The following is a 23,917-nucleotide window of genomic DNA, read 5'->3' as shown; positions in this document are numbered from 1 at the left end:
AGGACTGAGTGGCTTCCATCCACCAGCCGCCTCCAAGTTCCCAGACCATTCCCTGCACGTGCGCAGGGAACACTCTTTTACTTTGAGGGGGGTTAAATATCCCCCATATACTTTTTTTCAACTTTTTAGATTTTTCTGCACACCTGTCGTGGCGAGGACTGAGTGGCTTCCATCCACCAGCCGCCTCCAAGTTCCCAGACCATTCCCTGCACGTGCGCAGGGAACACTCTTTTACTTTGAGGGGGGTTAAATATCCCCCATATACTTTTTTTCAACTTTTTAGATTTTTCTGCACACCTGGAGACTACTCCAAGTGTGCAGGAAAATATCGCTGCCCCCCAGGTGCCCCCGATGTGCGGATTTAGATATCTGGACGGAGGGGGCAACTTGGCTATTAGATATATAGATGTGAGTGTGCATGTGTCCATCGAGTCAGACCAAATGCATGAGGCACAGCCTATACCACACTCATTTGTACTAACTTGATGGACATTCAAAAATTACATGTTTGTAACATAATGAGACACAGACCCTGGTGTCATGACCCTAGGGATGCCAACACCCAGGTGGGGCCTGGGGATCCCCTGGAATTACAGCTCATTTCCAGACTACGGAGATCAGTTCCCCTGGAGGAAATGCATGTTTTGTAAGGTGAATTCTATGGTATTGTACCCCACTAAGGTCTCTGTCCTCCCCAGGCTCCACACCCAAATCTCCAGGAGTTTCCCACCCTGAATCTGGCAAACCTACCCTCTATCCCTTGCTGGTGGCCAGGGGGGACCTGGGATGGAGGAGGAGGAGGAGGAGGAGATTGGATTTATACCCCGCCCTTCACTACCCAATGGAATCTCAGAATGGCTTGCAATCTCCTTTCCCTTCCCCTCCCCACAACAGACACCCTGTGAGATAGCTGGGGCTGAGAGAGCTCTTTGGGAACTGCCCTTGAGAGAACAGTTCTGAAATAACTTGTGACTGACCCGAGGTCACCCAGCTGGCTGCATGTGGAGGAGTGGGGAATCAAACCTGGTTTAGAGTCCATGCTCCTAACCACTACACCAGACTGGCTCTGAAGAAGCCTGAGGAGCCAGAAATATGTCCCCTGAGGTCTTGGGGCCATTAAGCACCAGTCCAGGACTGGTGGCAACAGGGCAGTGGTAGCAATGGGGCTGCGGCAACGGGGCTCATGCCAAGATAGCCCAGCAAAGACGCAGTGCCAGGCTGGCAGCCCACACTCCACCTCCTGGGCCAGGTCATGGTGGATGTCATCCTCTGCAGGATTCTGGCCCCAGTTAAGCCTGGCAAGATGACTCCCAGATGCTGCTTCCAGAGCAAACAGAACTACTGTCCTTTCAGCCTATTGAAGCTTTGGGCTGAGAGGGAAGCTTGCTGGATCAACCCGTCTACTAGGTGTAAGTCTGGGTCTCTGTCCCAGCTCCTTGCCTCCAGCACCTTTTGACACCCAGAGCTTTACTATCCAGGACAAGTACAGCAAAAAAAAAAAACACCCTCAAAAAAACCAACAACCCACCAGCCTTACAGGTTTGTGCCTTTCTAAATTGCAAACAATCAATACAAGCACGTAGGGGGGGGGGGCGCTCAGCTCAAGAGGAAATAAGCACTGCAAGCAGGTCAGCTTGTCTTTCTGAGCATGTTCTTGATAAAGACGGCTGTTTTTCTGAACAGCGTATTATATCTTTTAAAGTACACACAGAATGGGACCATAAGTCTATGCCAGGTTGGTTAGAACAACCAGAATTTTAAGGTGGCTAAGTAAACAAGGAAGCATGATCTTAAAGGGAGTGGGACATGAAACCTGGGTGTCTCCTAGGTTGCCAACTTTGGGTTGGGAAATTCCTCAAGATTTGGGGGCAGAGCCTGGGGAGGTGGGAGGCTGGGGAAGGGAAGGACCTCAACTGGGTATAGAGTCCAGCCTCCAGAGTGGCCATTTTCTCCGGTTGTCTGGAGATCACTTGTAATTCTGAGAGGTCTCCAGGCCACACCTGGAGACTGGCAACCCTAACTCGGTGACCATTGGGAGATGTAGTGGTAAGCAGATAGTCCTCAAGAGTTCTGACTGAGTTTTATATGAATTAGCCTCAGACGAACCGAAAAGTCTCCTCCCTTAAATTGAAATACACTGAGCTCTAGTAGCGGAGGTCATTTTTCAAATAAGAGGAATTAGGTTTAAATACGACGGCATTATTACCAGAGCTTTAAGCATGCGTAAGGACGATTCCCAAAGAACAATCAAATTATTATTGCGAAATCTTCTGGCCACAACGAAAATTGTCTGAGCACACATCACTCAGCCCAGGCATCAACAGCGACGATGGTGGGATGGTTTATTAAAATTTTAGATGCTGCCAGAATGGATGCATTAATGGATTGAATACAACAACGGCATGGTTTTGTTGCCTCTGATGAGCTTGTTAAAAAATGAGATCCTTTATTGCAGCACTGGAATTCCACTCGTAATGATACCCAAATGGAAAGACATTTGTTTTTGTAATGGAACATTAAATAATACAAATTAAATTGAAGGGGGGCGGGAAACATCTGTTTTCTTTTAGGGATTATGTCTGAAGTGCATAAAATTAATTAGCTTCACCGACTTAGGTGTGGGGAAAGTGTTCAGCTTTTGAGGCTTGGGATCTACCTTGAAGCGCAGATGACGACACGGATCCTGTTTTAATTCTGTATCGGTGAGGACCTCCTCTTCCTTTATCAGGAGAACCCGATGCAAAGGGGCAGATGTGGTACAGAGGAGGGAATCACTCCTGTGCCCCCAACATGGTGAAATGGCTTGCTCAACAAGGTCTATACAATTTGCAACCTACAAAAAAGTGTGTGTCCCCTCCCCTTTTGTGTGGTTGCACTTTTTTTTAGGTGTTTCGGGGGACTGCCTCGTTCTTTAGTCCATAAAATGTGCAAAAAGTTACCATTTAGGAGGGCATTTTTATTAATGGAATACTGTTGTCGTTTTAATGCCTGGAGTTCTTCTAGGTGTTTTATTCTAACTACGAAACTACAGGCTGAGATAATGTCCTGCATACAGATGTCTCCGATAACCCCTTTTCATTGCGTGAAGTACTGGGAGGAATGATGGATGCTGACAAATGGTTTTAGGTTAATTAGTGAATGTTGGTTGCTCTGCTTTTGTATGGCTTGTGGGCCATAATCAAGATTGACTGACAGGGTTGATGTTTGATTGCATTTATTGTATTTATTGCTTTTTTTTTTTTTAGATTTGTAATCCACCTTGAGTCTCTGTGAGATAGGCAGGCTATAAATGAAGTAGGCAGATACATACATTAGGTACAGCTTCTCATGGAAAGGAAAGCATTGGCCTGTTCCAAACTCCTTCTTCTAACTCACTGTTGTAGCAACAAAGTCTTGGCCTCCATTGCTTCTCCTTTCCTTCTGCCTTTCTCAGAGATGCGTCTGAAATTCTCCTTATCCAGATGTTGGACTAACATCTGGGAGACCCAGGTTCAAATCCCAGCTTGTGTCGTGTAAGCTGCTTAGGGACGTTAGTGGTTGAGAAAGAAGGGTATAAGTGAATCAAATAAAAATCAATACATAAAATTTACCTGGACTGACTTCTGAAGGAGAACCGGTGCATTTGGAATCCTCCGTTATTGCATTTTTCTTTTATTACCAGCTTGGGTAAAACTGTGCATGCCACAACTTCCAATTCTTTCTGTTCAATTGCATCCCCTGCATTACTGATGTGCCCATATGCCTGGATAAAGCATTTCCTGAAACAATCATCTAGATGTGATTACATGGACAGCTACAGAGCTACCTGAAGATATGAATCTGCCTTATACTGAATGAGACAATTGGTCTGTCGGGGTCAGTACTGTTTACTTTGTGACTGTCGGTGGCTCTCTGGTGTCTCAGGCAGGGGTCTTCAAAAACACCTATTATCTGATCATTTAAACTAAAGATTCTAGGGATTAAACCTGAGATATCCACTACTCAGGAGCTAGGTTTATTATTTGTCCAGTAGTAGCAGACAATCTCCCATCCATGCAATAATTTGGAGACCAGGAGATAAAATGGAAGAGAGAATGACTTCAAGGTGATGCTTTAGGAATTTTTACTAAACTTTATGGCAAAGACTATAGAGATTTGGGATTTCCTAGATGGCCACCCAAAAGTGATATCACATCCTCCATGGTGTTCTAGGAACCCCCAAAGCTCTATGGTAAAGACCATAGAGATTGGGGAAATCCCTAGAGTGTCATCTGAATGTGATGTCGTATTTCCATGAAACCCCACCCCCAAAGCATTTCCCCAAGGTCTCCCTGAATTTGCCAGTGCAGGGCTGGCAACCCTAGCAAGAATGCATATGCGGCTCATGAAAGAACCATATTTTTAAAAAAAATCTTGGTGGAATTTTACATGCAATCACATTGAGACTGCTTTTTGGCAATTTTCCCAGCATCAGCCTAATTTGATACACTAAGCACTACACCACCAGATGGTCTCCCTGAACTAGGAAAACAGAATATGTTGGAAGGGGTGGGGCCATGAATGGCAAAACAAGACAGAGTGCCATGGGTCAGCCAGGGCTCAGCAACAGTGAGGACTCCTCAGGAGAAGAGGATGCCTCAGGAGAAGAGGAGCCCCATGTAGCCAGCTCTGAGTAAGCAGAAGCTGGCAAGCAAGAAGATGAACTGCAGGCTTGTCAGGGTTCACAGACAACAGCTGGGGCATAGCCACTGATACCCTCCAGCCCTGATGCGACAGGTGAAACCCAGTTGATCATTTCCAGCCCTCCAGTATCACCCACACCCTTAGAGCACCATAGACAGAAGCTAAGAGCAGAGCTACAGGAGAGATGACAAAGTGCACACCTCCTGGCCCAATGCCAGCTGCTTAAGTAGTTTCAGGATTACCCCCAGGCAGCTGTCTGCAAGGATTGCCCTTAAGCATATGGCTAAAAAAAAACAGCCAGGGGAGGCTGGCAGGCATGGAAGCAACAAGTCAAAATCCCTCTGACTCTGCGACCACTGCACTGGATCCTGTCTTGACCCTATGACTCTTTGGACTGTTCCCTGACTCTGCCTTTATCTTGCTTATGAACCGGCTCATGAGTAACTCTTGGACTCTCAGACCTTGCTGTACAGACTGACCCTTGGACTAGACTCTTGACAGCTCTTTACTCTGTGCATGACCTTGGACTGGACCTCAACTACAGTGCTTGAGTTGGTGCCTTTGCCATACTTGCTCTGTGCTTTGACAGCGCGCCCCGCACCATTCCTGGCCCAGCTCCTGACACAGAGGCTATCGGAACTCAGCATATGGATAGACGGAGTACTGAAGAGACTGCAGGGAGAAGTGTGACCTTGTGCAACCACACAGCAGTAGTTATACAAGAACATGAGCATGAAAAGGGGAAGTCACAATAGACTGTGATCTTCACAATGCAGATTTGGTTTTTCTCTAGCTTGGGTTTTGTTAGGTTACAGATCCGACCTGGCATAAGACTGACGAATGGGCTGCTGGAATACTTTTAACTTCTCCGCTCAGATCTCTTTCCCGAGAACCGGTACAACATGGGACTCCTTCAGTATTCTCATGTGAATGCGATTGACCTATATTTCCCATCTAGTCATTTCAATCTGTCCTCAATTAGGAACACGAGGCAGAACTAATTGTGATAGCTGCTGAACACGAGAGCTCCTGGGTATATAGAAGAGTAGAGTTCACTGGAGACCTATAGCGGAGCGTTCTATCATTGTATTTATGAAGCTAAAATCCCTCCTGTCTCATTTGATCAAGCCATTGCCGGAGAACAAAAACTAACAGCCATCATTTTCATCTCCAGATTCAAACGTAGTGCAGACAGAAAGAGCTGAAATAATCTATGCTGGCTCAGACTGGGTGGGGCCGTCAGCAGCCTGCACAGGAAGCCACTGCAACTGGCTGCACACAGCCAACAGGATTGCAGCAGCACTATGAAGAGAGAGAGAGGGATGCAAGTTTTTCCAAACTCCATTCCCTGCTTTCTGTCCTGTGAGATCACAAGAGGTTTCCTGTCATTCAGTAGAAGCATCGGTGCATTCAGTTCCCATTTAGGATTAAAGTTGCTGCTGGGGGTGGGGGCAGGAGAATTTTTTTTAAAACCAGCATCTTTTGTGCAAGTGATAGTGGGTAGCTCTAGGAATCGGCAGAAACTCCATGGTAAAACCATAGAGTTTCTACTGATTCATAGAGCTACTCATTGTTACTTCCATAGTGATTTTGCCAATGTCATCCCCCCTCGCTGCCCATGTCCCTGAGCCCAAACCTTCCCGCTGCAAACCTGGCAACCCTACTCACAGGCCAGCTCTTTCCAATTTTGCTGAAATACTCATTAGACAGAAAGCTGTTCCTTTCCCCTTTCTGTGTAGTCAGCATACCTAGTGGCACCAGCTTGGCATATGGCCTAGGCTTACCATTTGCCCAACATGACAGGCAAACTCCTGCCACCACCCTCAGTCACCTGCACTTGATCAGCTGAGAAGTGAGAGTAAAAAGTGGGAACGACACCAACAACACTGCTCTGACATCACTACAGGGGATTGCCTGGAAGTGACATCACAGTGTCTGTGATGCTCTAGGAGTTTCCCATTGGGGGAATTCTTAAAGCACCGTGGGGCAGCTGTGATGTCACAGCATCCACACCAATATCCCCCAAAGCTCCTAGACTTGCAGGTAGGGACTGGCCACCCACGTATGGCCTTTGGGGAAAAACCAAGACCTGCTGCCAAGTAATTTAGTAGCAGTGGTGTTCTTTTACCTTTGTAAAGTCACCAATTTCAGCCAAGCATCCTACCTCCCTTGGCTCTTCGGTACCACATAGCCCTCGCCCACGCTCCCAATTAGGGAACAGGGCTGGAACCAGCAGAAGACTTCCTGGGGGCGGGGAGGTTCACCCGCAACATAATGGTATCACCAGAGATGCACTGATGGCACTCCCTATGCCCCAGGAAGTGATGTCAGCACATCACCAGGGACACTCTAGCATTTGGGGCACAATTGCCTCACCTGGCACAGTACCTGCAATCTGCCCCTTTCAGCCGCAGTTCTTTGACGTGAGACAGACACGAGGAATCTTTTACAAGTGACCCCTTGGGGCTCTCAGCAAATCCAATGAGAGTTAAAGAGGGAATAGAAGATCCACCGACTGGAGTTCTCTGGAAGAAAGGCAGGGGGACAGAAACACGACGGCATTATTGCTGCCGTCCATCTGACTCCCATTCAACGAAGCCAGAAGGCATTTAATATTAAACAGCCCGTAGAAGCTGCAGCCAATTCTCTTAAATGTGAGGCTGGCGATAGGGACGAATTGTCCCTTCAGCTTTTTAGCAAAACAACACAACCCGCTTGATCTTTGTTATCAATGAAGCCGTAGTCCTGATAATGGAAACGGAGGAGGCAGAGCCCAACGGTATCAGTATCTCCACGACAGCTGCTCTCGGAAGGGCTTGATACATAATTCAGAGCTCGAAACCAATGCTTTGAGGGAACCAAAAGACCTTCCCTTGAGATCGGGGCCTTCTCACTGGAGGAGAGAAAGCAAATAGCGTGTTTGTGGACTGGACCGGCTTGAGGCGCAGCTGAAACAAAGGTTTCCAACTTTGGTTTGGAAATTCCTGGAGATTTTAAGGGTAGAGACTTGGGAGGGCGGGGTTTGGGGAGGGGAGGGAGCTTAGTGGGTATAGTGTCAGAGAGTCCACCCTCTGAAGCAGCCATGTCCTCTGGATGGGGGGGGGACTACGACTGATATTTGTCACCTGGAGATACGTTGTAATTCCGGGATGTCTCCAGACCCCACCGGGAGGTGGGCAACCCTAGCTGAAATGTGTCCCTGGTGACTCCAGTGTCTTGTGTTCAAATGCCAGGTTTTGCCTCTGCTCCAGAGTCTCCTAGGGAGGAGCAAATCCCCCCTATTCCAATCCCATGTTATTGAGCATAATATGCAACTGCAGTGCTGGATCATAACGATGGTTAATGTAATCCTGCATCGTGTTTCAAGCAGTGGCTAACCTAGAAATGCCAGCCTCCAAGTGGGACCTGGGGATCCCCTGGAATTAATGGCTTATCTCCAGACTGCAGAGATCAGTTCCCCCAGAGAAAACAGATGCTTTGGAGGGTGGACTCTGTGGCATTGTGCCCAGCTGAGGTCCCTGTCCTCCCCAGTCTCCATCCCCAAATACCCAGGAGTTTCCCAACCTGCAGCTGGCAACCCTACTCCCCCCCCCATTCCCTGCCAGTGGCCAGGGAGGACCTGGCAACCCTAGGATAGCCAGATGCTCCCAGAGGGCCTATAAATGGGGTGTGAAGCTAAAACCTTCTCTGTTGTTGCCCCCCTACACTGGTATTCATTTACCCACCCTTGGCAGGCGATTAGCACCCCCAGCCCCAACTGACCACCTCCAAACAATTGAGGAGCGGAAGGAAAAAATGGTCTATACATAGTGCTGCTCTAGGAATTTCCTTTAACCTCTATGGTAAAGGCCATAGAGACTAGGGAAGACAGCCTAGGGCATTGACTGGAAGTGACATCACATCCTCCCCAAACGCTGTCTTCCTCCCCAGGCTCTGCTCCCAAAATCTCTGAGGTATCGTTAGAAACCCTACTGTAGTGGTTCCATCGAGTCACCATGGCCAGTAGCAAAATGTAGCTGTATGGGACCTACATTTTAAGGGAAATGTCAGCTCATATAACCAATGCTCCCTCTAAGGTGTGGAGTCTAGTGAGCAAAAATTCTTCTTTGTGAGCTACAGGCATTAAAGTTATGAGCGAGTGATTGGCTACTGCATACATTAGTTTGCTCTGGAGCCCTGGTTTCTGAGCTAAGGCACAAACGTGTGAGCTGGAGGCTAAAAAACTGTGAGCTAGCTCACACTAACTCAGCTTAGAGGGAACACTGCATACAACATCTGCACTGCTCACACTTCGCAGAACTGAAGTATTCCAATGCAGATGAAGGTTTACAGGAGAGGAGGCTGGGGCAGTTCTGCTACCTTCCTAGCAGCAGCAGAATACCATCTGGGTGGAGTTTCTTTTCGCCTCTGCTTGCAGGTACTTAGAGATGTGAGTCCTTGGGCAAGTCAAAGGTCTCTGTGCCCTTGGCGCTTATCTCATGGCTCCCAACCTACAGCCTGTGTTAGCCAGCCTAGTGAATCAGGCCACTCTCAGGATGTGTTTGTTTTCTTTATTTGGTTGAGCCAGTTTGGTGTAGTGGTTAAGTGTGCGGACTCTAATCTGGGAGAACCGGGTTTGATTCCCCACTCCTCCACATGTAGCTGCTGATGTGACCTTGGGTCAGTCTCAAGCTCTGGCACAGCTGTCCTTGAAAAAGAGCCATTTGTGTCAAGAGTTCTCTCAGCCCCACCCACCTCACAGGGCGTCTGTTGTGGGGAGGGGAAGGGAAAGGAGTTTGTGAGCCGCTCTGAGACTCCAAGTGAAGGGCGGGGTATAAATCCAATCTCTTCTTCTTCTTCTTCTTCTTTCTTTAAATTATATAGTTTTAAATTGGCTGTTTTGTATTTCGGATATTTCCATAAGCCACTTTGGTTCTCTTTGCGAAAAACTAGATACAGAGATGGATCGTTCTCATTTGAGAACGGGACAAACTCTGCCACAAACCCCCCCCCCCCGATAATCCCATCTTTGCAATTAAATCTGTCACCCAAATTAATGAGGATAATATTTTGCCATGTATTTCAGAGAGGGAGAAAAAGAAAACATGCTTTAAATTTGTAAAAGGAAGAATTATTCATGGATATCTGTGTCTTCGGAAGCTGATCTACACAGAGGTGCAGCAGATGATACGTTTTGATGAAAGACACTTTTTTAAAAAAAATTAAATCATTCACTGGGCAGGATGTCAAATTAATGCGACAATCAGCCTAATCAGTTATTTTTCAAATGAAAGGAAAACAGAGTGGGAGCTCTAAAAATCTGTGCTAAGATTGCAGAGCTCGGCCATTGGGCACACCCACCAATCAATGGATAATGAGCTGTTTTGCACATTGCTTCTTGACAACAACCGATCTCGTGACCACGCAATAAGGAAGCTTTTCAGATTGGTCACCTGCATAAACCCTCCTTGTTTGGTTAAGCAACCTTCTTGGCTCCCCCCCTAGTTAAATTTAATATAAGTAGTTTACCAAAAAAAACAACCCTCCTGCAATTATTTGCACATTGATTAATTGATGGGAGGAGCAGATCCAGAGGTTAAGATTTGTGGCACTGGAAAAACCAGTCCATGATGAACTAACCAGTGCCATTCAGTTGGCATGCGTCCCCCTTCCCCCCCTGTTGAAGCTGTATACCTAACTTCCATCTGTGAACCCTTCTTAAAACTGATTCACAAATGACCTTGGCCCATTGTGCACTCACATCTTACTGCAGATTGTCCAAGCAGGAAGCCTTTAAGCTTGACTTTGGATTCTGTGCCTGCCTTACACACTATTCTTTTTCCTCCAGTGTATTTATTCTGCAGCTACAATTTTAAAAACACACTTTTCTAAATCAGGGTGGGAACATCACTTGTGATGTCTGGGGGGTGGCGTCCAAAGTTTTTTTAAAAAATAAATAAATTAGGCAATTGCCCTGTTGCAGTTGCACGGTAACATCCAGCAGGCACCTTCCTTTTAAATCCTTGTGGTTCAGGTTTTGCACATTCATTTTAGTGTTAGTTCATTGAATGAAAGAGAACACAAAGGACACAGGCAAAGGGGGGGAAACTGATGCTGAAAATGACAAAACATTTTTTTTAAACTGACAAGCAGCTGCAAAGCCCTGTTTTCCATATTGCCAAACATTAGGAGATTCTCTGCTGTGTTATCAGCCACTGTGAAAAATGGCAAGGAGTCACATGATCTCATAATATAGGAGAACACATTGAGTGTACAGAATGCACAGGAGAACCCACTGACTCTGGCATTGCAAGCTTTGATCGCTGGCAACTCCACCATACTTTGCACAGAGCTGCAATTTGTATTGGGGAAGAGTCCTCTGGCAGAAGCTCTGGAAAGCTTTTTTAGTCTTCTGCCATTAAATTGGGGGGAAGAAATTGTATTTTTGCCTATGCCCTAGCACAGTTGCCCAGTGATGCTAATTTCCTGCCCTTCCTTACAAATGTGCATGGTTTTCTCTTTGTGATTCTCTAATTTGATCCTTCACATTGGTTGTGATCTTGGCAGTTTTTTTTAAAAGCCTCTCCTGTGCCAGTTGCACTCTTTCCGGATTATACTCTTTCCTCCAAATGGATTGATCCCAAGCCATTCTTAAGCTTGGCAGCTTGCAGGAGGTCCATGTGGCTCAGTTGCCATTTTACTACTAGGCTTCCGGAGACTGCCAAAATGGCTCCCCCAAAACTTTGTTCACTAAAGCATTAAAGGGGGGAAAGTTTGTGAAGCTTTAACCTTCCCATCCCAGTGTGTCTCTCTGATTACATGTCAATTTCACTCCGCACTGATGACCCTCCTCCTTTATTTTGTTTGCATGCAGCACTGAAATCCTTTTTTTTTTTTTGGTACTGGGGGTGCTGCCATTTGCCTCCTCTCCAATCTCCCTCTTAATTAAATACCAGTCGGGACCTAAAACTTTCACAGCTCCTTTTAAACTTCCCCCCGTCATTTTAATGTCTTCTATTCAGCAATCTGAGACTAGCAATAGTCTCCTATTGCTAGACTCATACTGTTCGTCAAAACAAATAAAAATTTAGAACAACAAGGGGGAAAGCAATCAATGGAGCTTGTACACTGATGAAGGGGGGGAGGATGGCGGAAGGTGCAGAGTGGGCGGAATGGCAAAAGGGTGGCAAAAGGGTGGGGGGGACTCGGAGGGAATCTGTACACTTTTGAATTACCTTCTGCTTGGAAGCAAAACAAGGGGGAAATGGGCCAAAAAGGCACTCTCAAAAAACCCAGGGAAATTGCAACCAGAAAGTGAATTAGGAGCGGAAGGGAGGAAAATCAATGCAGAATGACAAAGAAAACCCGATGGACATGCACAGTGAGAGTGAGGGGAAACACCCATGTGCAGGGCTATTTTTGGGCAGGAACGCACAGGAACGGAGTTCCGGCTGGCTCCCGAGTTGGCCATGCCCAGCAGGAGCTCATTAGCATAACAGGCCACACCCAACAGCAGAGACTCATTAGGACTGGCTACATTAGGGGTGTGTGGCCTAACATGCAAAGGAGTTCCTGCTACAAAAAAAGGCCCTGGGTTTTGACAACAAACAAGGTAAACAGAATAAGAAGCAAAAGGTGGGTGTGGCTGGATGACCACACTTCTGGTGACATGGGGTGTGGCCTAATATGCTAATGAGCTGTACTATCAGGGGTGTGGCCTAATATGCTAATGAGTTTCTGCTGTTGGGTATGGCTTATTATGCTAATGAGTTCCTGCTGGGCTTTTTCTACAAAAAAAGCCCTGCCCATGTGTAATAGGCCATTTTGAGCTGAGAAGAAGCACTTCTTTGCATAGGCATGGATTATATAGGCATACTTACTTAAAAGTGAACTGGGACTTTTCAGTTTAGAAAAGAAACGACTGGGGAGGGGGATGTGATAGAGGTTTATAAAATTATGCATGAGATGGAGAGAACTGACAAAGTGAAATGTTTCTGTCTCTCCCAAAATACTAGAACATGAAGTTAATGGGCAGTAGGCTCAGGATGGACAAAAGGCGATACTACTTTACACAGAGAGTGGCAGGACTAATTAGTTTGCTTTTCTCCAACAGTGCTTTTTGCTAGTCTTTTGGGGAACAGCACACAGTCCAAACACATTATCATGCAGCCTGGGTGGGAAGTTGTACTTTTCCCAAGATCCCAGCCACACTGGTACATTTTCCCTTCCCTTACAGCTGTCATTTTCTCCATCACACCATGCAGAAGCGCTTTGAAGGCCTTTAAACCAAGTAATCGCTATAGCACTATAACACTTAATGTTATAGTGCTATAGATGTATAACACTCTAATGCTATTCCCTCTTGTGGCATAGTGGGAATATAATGCAGAGGAAATGGAGGCTGATGAAGGAAAGCACATGTCAAGCTCCTGTGTGGAAGCTCTGTTGCCAGTGCGAATGCCTCTGCAGCAATGAATGCAGAATGGACCTGCGTAGATGCAGACAGGTTTCAGCCACTGCTTCTGAATGAACATTCCCTCTGTGGCAAATAAAGCCTTGCAAGAGCTTAATGCATGGAAGGGCCTTGAGCTGCAGTTACAGAGTCACCCTCTCTGCAAACCAATTGACATCACCCCCCCTAAAAACAGACTGTAAACTGTGACCACATTTGAAGTATATATTAAAATCTAATTGGGGGTGGGATAAGACTGTTAAGTTCAGAGTCTAAAATTCCTGCTAATTCTGGAACCTGTGCATTTTGCTGCCTCTTTCTGTTACTGCAGTTAATCTGCGCTTCCCTTCCATTCTGCATTACTGATAATACCCATGCACAAAAAAATTAACACTGCCCAAAAAAAAGTCTGCTCATGATGTGATGGTTTGCGTGGGGCTTTAGCAATCTGCACATGTACACCCAAGCATGAGTAAAAGCCCTCAGCCAAAGTATTTTGATACAAGCATAAACGGATCAAGATTGCTTTTTTTGCATAGAATTTTACCAATGTACATGTGCGCATCAGTAAAGCACGTGCGTATGTGGTGTAGGGGATACAAATGAAGAAACTCAAAGCATGCAGGTGTGGTGCTCGGTACAAAAATTCAGAAAGTAACAGAACAAAAGAATGGTGAATTTCTAATGCATCGATTCAGCTTTGGAAGCAAGACCATGTATTTCAGAACTCCAAAATTCAGGGTGAAATTTGGAGAAGAGATTTGTGATGGGAGGGGGCCATGGCTCATTGGCAGAGCATGTACTTTCACATGCAGAAAATCGCAGCTGCAATCCCTGGTATCTCCAGTTCAAAAAAGGATCAGGAAGTAGGTGATAGGAAAGACTTCTGCCTGTGACCCCAGGTAGGCATTGCCATTCAGAATACACATTAGTGACCTTTATAAACCAAGGGTCTGACTCAGTAAAGAGTCACTTCATCATGTGTTTCTATGGAAGTCTTCCCAGTGCAACCTCTTTACAGGAATTAGCAGTTCACTCTCACGGCTATCCACCAAGGCCAACCATTATGAACATATGAAGCTGCCAGTTTGGTGCAGTGGTTAAGTGTGCGGACTCTAATCTGGGAGAACCAGGTCTGATTCCCCACTCCTCCACTTGCACCTGCTGGATGACCTTGGGCAAGCCATAGTTCTGGCACAGCTGTTCTTGAAAAAGAGCAGTTTCTGTCAGAGCTCTCTCAGCCCTACCTACCTCACAGGGTGGCTGTTGTGGGGAGGGGGAGGGAAAGGAGTTTGTAAGCCGCTTTGAGACTCCTTTGGGTAGTGAAGGGTGGGGTATAAATCCAATCTCTTCTCTTCTTCTCTTCTCTTATACTGAATCAGCCCCTTGCTCCATCAGAGTCAGTATTGTCTACTCAGACTGGCAGTGGCTGTCCAGGTCCTCAGGCTGAGGTCTTTCACATCACCTATAACTTGGACCTTTTAGCTGGAGATGCTAGGGATTGAACCCTTGACCTTCTGCATTCCAGACAGATGCTCTGCTACTGAGCCATGGTCCCATGAATGCTATCGAGGTCAAGATGAATGTTCAGAAAAACCACACTAGATCAGACCATTGAGTTCCATCTGATCTCCATCTGCTTTCATGCAATGGCCAAGCCATTGACCTGGGATGACCTACAAGTTGGGCATGGAGTCCAAAGCTCCCCCCCCATTGTAGCTCCCACCACCACCACATGACTATGCAGAGGGTCACTGCCTCTGGACATGGAGGCTCCATTTTAGTCATTGTAGCTAATATCTGTCCTGACCTGCATGGCCCCGGCTAGCCCAGTATTGTCAGATCTCAGAAGATAAGCAGGGTCAGCCCTGGTTCATATTCGGAAGGGAGACCATCAAGGAAGTCTAGGGTTGCTATGCAGAGGAAAGCAATAGCAAAGCACCTCTGAATGTCTGTTGCCCTGAAAACCCTAAGGGGTGGCCATAAATCAGCTGCAACTTGACAGCACTTTACATACAGTAATATCCTATACTAGAAATAATGCCCGTTGTGGAAATAAGTACAACGGGATCTAGAAAGAGGCTCTGGGAGAGTGCTCTGGCTTTGGGCAAACAGTGTCAGTTTCCTGTGGCGACCTCAGCAGGGTTTAATGACAGAGTCCACTGTTTTCTCCAGAGGGACTGATCTCTGCTACCTGAAGAGCATTTGTATGTTTGAGTTATCTGTAGCCCTCACCTGGAGAGTGGTAACCATTGTTACCCATTCTCCTCTCCCCTATGAGGTATGTTATGCAACTGAAAATTCCAACTGCCTTGCGGGGGGGGGGAGTTTGAGGGGTGGAATGGACTGAAGTCCAATCAGCTTCCATATGCAAAAGACCAGGTTGTCGCAGCAGTTGTGGTGTGGGTGGGACCCGGGCTTTGCCTTCTGATTGGTGGCGATATATGCTGAGGAGCAGTGCCATCAGCCATACACTAAGGGAGTGCATTTTAGAATTTGAACTTTGGCACCCACTATTCAATTATATATAAGGAGAGATTGGACAATCTCCATGAATTTGGTAACCCCCTTTTAAAACCAGCTAAACCAGCAGCCATCATTTCATCCTTCAGCAGCAAATGCCATAAATTTGTTATTCTTGGAGTGGAGTCAGTTTATTTTGTCCATCCTGAAATCTACTGCCCATCAACTTTCAAGGGAAACATGAGGCTGAGGGGAGCCCATTTCTATTCTGAGGCTGAGTTGGGAACCTAACAACGCAATCCTATGCAGAACCTCTCCAGCATAAACCCCACTGATTTCCATGGGTTTAGACTGCAGTAACTCTGCCTAGGATTGCAGTGTAGGTCTCTGGCTCTCTAATCGGATCCACTGGGAGCCCTCTCGGCCACGTATTATTGAGGAATTTAGCTTTCGACACGTCTAGATAAGAACCGTCCTTCTTTTTCTCCTCTCCTTAGGCAGCTTTTATGGCGGAGATTGATGGGCAAGGAGTTGTCAGGCATTTGAAAGGGAAGATGGTCAAGGAGAGACCAGCAGGGCGTCTGGGGGCTATGTCTGCCTGGCTCAGGTAAGGAAAGGATTCTCGATCGCCACGGGAAAGGGGGGCTTGATTAACTGGGTTATCTACATGGTGCCTTCGCCAGGAGGAGAGGGAAATAAGTCATGTGGGGAATAGCCGCCAATCTGTGTTTGTTTCTCAAGTTAGCTTTTTATTGCCTCTGCGCCGGAGAGGCAGCTTGTTTGGGATATTTCTCAGGCTGGAAGGAAAGCAATTAAAGTGAATGCACATGCTCAGAACATGAGGAACGTATTCTGCAAGGGTTAACAAAGATTCAGAGAGTAACCAAATGTGAACCTGGGAGCTCCAGGACTGGTCCTCCCAATTCGTATGAACCCTGAAAAGTAGCAGCGGGGAGGGGCTTTTGTTGGTGGCTAGCAGTGCTGGGGAAAAGGGGGTGAAACCCATCCCCCCACAGTGTTATCCTGATTGAATCTGCCCCCATGTAGGATTTCCAGCCTCCAGGTGGGACCTGGAGGTCTTCTGCTATTACAACTGCACTCAAGAGAGATCGGTTCCCCTGAGAAAAATGGCTGATTTGAAGGGGAGCAGAGGATGCATCACATTGTATGGCGTTGACCAGTGCTGAGGTTCCTCCCTTCCCCAAACCCCACCCTCCAACCCCCAAATCCCCAGGTATTTCCCAACCCAGAGCTGGCCAGCAATCCTAGCTCCCGGGGGTATTTTAAGTGTGAGGTGGGGGGAGATAAGTTCCCTTGATCAGGGTTTAAAGTAGTCATTTTTTTATTACAAAAATGTAGTGGGGGGAATTAAGCTTCTCTTTCTCTAGTGCTGGGGTAAAGGAAGCATGGTATCGCCTGCTCTAGTTCGATCTCAAAAGCTAAGTAGGATGAGAGGTTACCAAGGAAGACGAGGCCATGGCAAACCACCTCTGCTCCTTGCTTGCCTTGAAAGCCCCTTGCTGGGGTGGCCATAAGTCAGTTGTGACTTGATGGCATTTATGTACATGTGTTCTCCAGTGCCATCTAGATTGGAGAACAACAGTGCTGCAGTTGCCTTTTAAAATGTTTGTTAAATGCCTGCAGCCATTTGGCTGGTTCATTCAAGTCGATAGGCACAATTCAATGTATTATGCATTGAGACGAGGCAGCTTTTTTCATAACAACATGTTTCTTTATAGAACTTCCAAACCAAAGACACGGGCTCAACAGGAGCCAATTTATGCTTGTAAAAACCACACCCATCTTAAACAATGTAACTAATGACATTGCAGCTATTGGGTTATAATCAACAAATATGATTGGCCATTACTAGTAACACAACCAATAGTCTTGAAGGCTTTTGGAGCCTTACTCAGACTCAAGCTCCACCAGTATATAACACAATGTCTCTGCCTTTCGTTGCTCATTGGCTCCTTTGGATTGCTTGGTCTGCAGTGCAGTTGATAAAATTTCCCCTAGACATGGTAACCCTTTCCTTTTTCAGATCCCTCATCCACTGCTCCCAAGTCCTTTCTTCAGACCCTTGTCTGTTAAACCTGGTCTTCCTTCCCATTCCTGAATCTAATTTCATTTACTACTCCGACCGCCCCTTTCCCCATCCATACTGTTTCTGAAGTTTCTGCCCCTTAAATTCCCCTACTTTGGGGGGACTATCTCCAAGTCAGCTCTCCTTCGAATAGTTCACAGATGTCTTCTTCTTTTAGGCCTCTATATTTTGAGCCCAACAAAAATATCCTGTCTCAGAGAAGCTGAGCTCTGAACATTGGGCTGCTGCCTTGAAATGTTAGAATGCTTGTGGACATTCTGTAACATCACAACCCAGTCAATCAGAGGCTACTTTACCACAGTTTAGATGTGGAATGCATGGCTATTAGAGTTGCCAACCTCCAGGTGGTGGTTGGATATCTCCAGGCAACAGAGATCCGTTCACCTGGAGAAAATGGTTGCTTTGGATGGTGGACTCTATGGCATTATAATCCAATGACGCCCTCTCTCTCCCCAACCCCCCCCCCAGGCTCCACCCCCCAAATCTCAAGGTATTTCCCAATCCAGAGCTGGCAACCCTAGTTGTTACATAGGCTTGCTAGTCTTTGGGATCCAACCTATATCTTCTTCCTGCATTGAGCAGGGGCCTGTATGGCCCCTTCCAACTCTGTGATTCTACGGTTCTAAGAAGTCAACTCTGATCAAACACTTCTGTCTGGGTTTGGGTCAGGTGACATGCTGAAAGTCTAGGCTGGATATCTGATGGCTTTAAAAGACCCCGCAGGCTTCATAAATAATTGTTCTCTTTTTCTCCCTAGCGCCAAATTGGAAAAGAGTACAAATGGGCCTTACTTATTGCTTTGTAATTACTGTTCACTTAGCATCCCATGCTGGGCTTTGAAGGTAGCTATTTGAGCCGGCTGCTGATTGCAGGGTTGGCTTTGCGGGAGACATTGTCTACAACATTTAAGTGCTTGGATTGACACAACAGGTGGGCAGGCAGGACAGTGGGAATGGGTGTTTACACACTATGTGATTGAGAACCTACTATTTAAAGGGTGCAGAGGGGAGGGTGGTGTTGATCCCGTTACGATGGTGGAGCATTTTACTTGAAATCGAGAAAAATTATCGTCATTGCCCTGTCGTGGGGAAATATCCCCCCCGCCTTATCCTCAAACGTGGCTCATGAGCAGATTCAAATGTAAACCGCTGCCGGTCAAATGGAAGCAATGGTTATTGCATCCGGAAAGACTGCTTTAGGAAGGCCATCCGACTGGTTCACCCATCTATGAGCCTGCCGTTGCTCCAGCTCTGGGTGCATGAGCTGAATGAAGTAAGAATGGGACACGCCCTGAAATACTTTGTCCCGGGAAGCTTGTCAGATCCCTTCCTTGTTGACCTTCTGTGGTGGTGAAAAGTACCGTCAAGTCACAGCCAATGTCTGTAGATCCCATGGGGTTTTCAAAACAAGGGACATTGAGAGGTGCTTTTGCCATTGCCCGCCTCTGCATTGCCAACCCTGGACTTCCATGGTGGTCTCCCATCCAAACGTTAACCAGGGCCAACACCACTTAGTTTCAAAAATCTAACAAGATTGGGCTACCCTGGGCCATCCAAATCATAGTGTTGACTTTCTAGTGATTTGTTAAAATCTTGTGGTTCCCAAAGGCCTTAAACTGATTTAAGCAGATTTATCCAGTTGGGAAAAATTAAAAATCTCGTGGCTGGGAAGAATATCTGCAATCAAAAATGAATGCACTGCCCTAACTAATTTTTTTTATTCTAAATGCTACCTATACATATAGAAGAAAGAATATTGATAGAATGGCAAAGACAGATGAACAAATTTATTTGGGATGGCAAGAAACCAGAAATAAGCTTTAAGATAGTACAAGATGAGGAAAAAGAAAGGAAGGGTTAGCAGTTTCAAATATAAAATTATATTACCAAGCAGCAGGCCTGTTTTGGATTGCAGTTTGGATTAAAAACCCAAGACAAATAATCGTAAAATCTGGATCAGCAGATCTAGATGAAGGCGTACACAATTATTTATGGATTAAGAAACCAATTAAAATGATCATAACACAAGAAAGGAGTCATTTAATTAGAAATTGACTTTTGAGAATATGGTTTACATGCTGGAATTTATTGAGCCCCACAAATTCTCCACTTATGTCCCCAATAGAAGCTTATCATGATAAAAACGTGAGAACTAAAAGTGTTTTTTTTAATGTACGGCAATATGGTAAATGCTCAGGGGAAAACCAAGTCCTGGCAAGATATTAGAGATGAAGGAATCAACATTCAACGGTTACTATATTCTCAATCAGCTTCAAGACTAAAGAAGATTATCAGCATGGAAGGTGGAACTCTAAGAGAGGTGACTGAGTTCAAACAGCTGATTGTAAAACAAAAAGACCATTTACTACAATGGATATATAAGTTATTACTTCAATTAGAAACAGAAGAACAAGTGAAAAAAATGTATGATTAAACGGATGCAGACTTTTAGTGAGCAGATACCTATGCATCGATGGGAAAGGTTATGGGAAAAATAAATTTACTTTACAGCCAGCCAGGCATTAAGAGAAAACTGGTACAAAATATTTTTATATGGTATATAACCCCAAAGGATATTGAGAAAGTAGACAAAAACTATAAAGGAAAATGCTGGAAATGTCAAGATTTATATGGAACCTTTTAGCATATGTGGTGGACTTGTAAAAAATCAAAAAGATATTGGAAGGAAATACGTTGAAAATGCAGAACATATTAAAATTTAAATTCCCTATGGAAGCTAAGGCCGATTTCCCACAAGCGCTGCTCCGGGATCGCTCTTCCCTTTCGCCCCGATGGTACGTGTCAATTTTACACAAGCTGCTGCGTGACTGCATTTTGCCCTGCAGCTTTGCACGATTTCCCCCGCATCTACTCAATCCTCAAAAAACAGGATTGAGTAGATGCGGAGAAAATCACGCGAAACTGCGGGGCAAAATGCGTCCGCACAGCAGCTTGTGTGAAATTGACACGTACCATCGGGGTGAAAAGGAAGAGCGAACGTGGAGCAGCGCTTGTGGGAAATCAGTCTAAGAATATGCTATTAGGTATACTGCCTAGTAGATTACCAAAATTTTTGGAAGAGACATTCAAATACATGGTGACAGTGGCCAGAATTATCTACACGGCAAAATGGAAGTTAGACATCTGTCCAAGCTTACACAAATGGGAAAATATGCAGTAATGGTGAAATTAACAACCTATTTGAGAACCAGATCAATTACGAAATTTGAGGAGAGGTAGAATGTGTATTATGCAAGCAGGAGACAATTTAGAATGAGAAACAGTTTAAAATGTGTACATAAACGTATTGCAATGCAGAAGCAGAATGAGAACACGTTTTGAGTATAAATGTATAAGGAAGTGGATTCTGAGCAGAAACGTCTTTTATTTTCTTATTATGAGATATATAACAAGCTTTCCTTCGTACTTCGATATATTAAAAGTTATAGCAAGTGTGTAGAAATGGCAAAATATGTAATACTGAATATGTAGTAGTGATGAAACTAATAATGTAGTTGGCAAAATAGATCAGTTAGGGAATCTGAAATTTGAGATGTTGAATATAAAAGTACCCCGACAGAAATAAGGACCATTGTATTTTGCAGATAATGTCTTTAAAATTATAATGAAGGGGATGTTGGGGAGAAATATTTTCTGTTTTATGCACTCTGTAATATATAATTATCCTTGATATATACAATTGTGTTATATAATCTCTCTTCTCCTTTTTTTGTATCCCTTCTGTACTATTACTTTGTTTTCTAATATATGTGTGTGTATTAGTACAAGATGATTGGAGCTGCTAATGTAGTTGGCAAAATAGATCAGTTAGGAAATCTGAAATGTTGAATATAAAAGTACCCCGACAGAAATAAGGACCATTGTATTTTGCAGATAATGTCTTTAAAATTATAATGAAGGGGATGTTGGGGAGAAATATTTTCTGTTTTATGCACTCTGTAATATATAATTATCCTTGATATATACAATTGTGTTATATAATCTCTCTTCTCCTTTTTTTGTATCCCTTCTGTACTATTACTTTGTTTTCTAATATATGTGTGTGTATTAGTACAAGATGATTGGAGCTGCAGTGGCTCAAGTGGTTAAGACGCTGAACTGCAGGCTGTGGAAGGTCAGTAGTTCAGCAGTTCCAGACCCGGGTGCCGCATGATGGAGTGAGCTCCCATCTCTAGTTCCAGCTCCTGCCAACCTAGCAGTTCGAAAGCAAGAAATTGCAAGTAGATCAATAGGTACCGCTTCGGTGGGAAGGTAACAGCGTTCCGTGTGCCTTGGTGTTTAGTCATGCTGGCCACATGACCACGGGAACGTCTTCGGACAGCACTGGCTCTTCGGCTTTGAAACGGAGATGAGCACCACAACCCTAGAGTCGGACCCGACTGGCTTTTGAGCAAAGGAAACCTTTACCTTTAACCTTACAAGATGATTAGTAAAATAGTAAAATAAAAACTGACTTAGACTGTGTTACCTTGTAATTGTTGGCTGTTGGATTCTTTTATTTTTATTTCTCATTCTCTATTTTTTATCTAGAGGCTTTCTTTCTTTCTCTTACAACTATTGTCTTTTCTGCCACAGCATTCGAGGCAATTCACAGTTTAAACTCTCACCTCTAATAGGCTGTATACAATGCAAAAGGAAAGAGGAGAACAGAAAGGGAAGAGGAGAACAGTGAACTCTTAAATACCTTATAAAACTCTTCCAGCATGACCATCTGGAATGGACACTGCAGGAGACAGCGTCTGGCAGGGCATAGAGCCAAGCCGTGCAGGTTGATGGAGACAGACTCATTTTCTTGCCGCTTCCTCAGATGCAGTCAAGCATCACAATTTGTCCCTTTGTCTTGGCAGTTCAGTTTTATAGCTTCTGAGTAGAGTTTTATGCTGGGGGAAGAGTGCCATCAAGTCGATAGCCAACTTAGGGTGACCCAAAAGGGGTCAAACATAAGGCTTGGGGGCCAAAAGCAGCTGTTCCGGGGCTCTTAACTGGCCCGCAAGCAACTGGTACATATAGAAATATAAGGCACTCCCCCATTTATGGTATCCCTTGGGGGGGGAACTAGTCTTGCATATGATTAAATATATTTATTGGGGCTTTTGTGGGCTCCTCAGTAAATCAATTGCTTTTGTTTGCATTTTAAGTAAGAATAATATCTTTAATTGGGTTTGCCTGTGTCCTTTATAAACTTTATATGTCTGGTACCTGGCATTACATTTTATGTCACACATGGCCTGGCCCGACAAAAAGACATTTATGTCAGATCTGGCCCTTGTAACAAATGAGTTCGACACCTCAGCTAGAGTTTGTAAGGTGAGAGGTGTTCAGAGGTGGTGGGTGGTCCATGCCTGCTTCTGTGCAGCTACTCTGGACTTTGACTTCCTTGGCGGTCTCCCATTTAAGTAGTAACCAGGGCCGACCCTGCTTAGCTTCTGAGATTTGACAAAATTGGGATAACTTGGGCTATCCCGGTCAAGGCTTTATGTATATGTCATTTCTCATTTATTTATGGCTGTTTTATAAGTAGGGCATAGGGTTGCCAAGTGGACTCACCCCTTGGAGCGGGGGAGCCTTGCCGGCATCCGGGAGGTCTTGATGGGCGCATGCACGCCGGCAGCACATCACCGCAAGTGACGTGCGACATAGTTTTCCCCCCGACGAGCTCAGCCACGCCCCCAACATCAGCAACGTGGCTGCATCACCTCTGGTGACGCAGCTTCGGGGGCGGGGTTCCCCCCAGGGCCCGATTCTGCCGCGGCGGAAATCAGGCCTCCGAAGCGGGGGATTCCCCGCCTCCCGGCCCCATTTGGCAACCCTAGTAGGGCAGTTGCTCCCACACCCCAAAATGAAGATGCCAGACACTACAGTTTGTTAAACTAAGTATAAAAGCATTAGAACAGCTAAGCTGAAACTTGTTCACTCTTTTATATATCTGAGGGACCGGCTCCTCCCGTATACGCCTCAAAGAGCATTACACTCTATGGAGCAACATCTCCTGGTGGTCCCTGGCCTGAAGGACATCCATCTTGCTTCGACCGGGGGCAGGGCCTTTTCTGCCTTGGCCCCTGCCTGGTGGAACATGCTCCCTGTTGAGAACAGGGCCCTGAAGGATCTTCTTCAGTTCCACAGGGCCTGCAAGATGGAGCTGTTCTGCCTGGCCTTTGGCTGAAGCAGTGGGCATCCATGCATGGCCTCCCTGAGGTTTTTGTCTCCCATTCAATAACAGTTGGCCTATTAATA

Source organism: Gekko japonicus, unplaced genomic scaffold (genome assembly GCF_001447785.1).
Source record: "Gekko japonicus isolate JY-2015 unplaced genomic scaffold, Gekko_japonicus_V1.1 scaffold1065, whole genome shotgun sequence".
Classification (NCBI taxonomy): Eukaryota; Metazoa; Chordata; class Lepidosauria; order Squamata; family Gekkonidae; genus Gekko; species Gekko japonicus.
The sequence above is the reverse complement of the archived record's forward strand: the minus strand, read 5'-3'. Positions refer to the sequence as shown.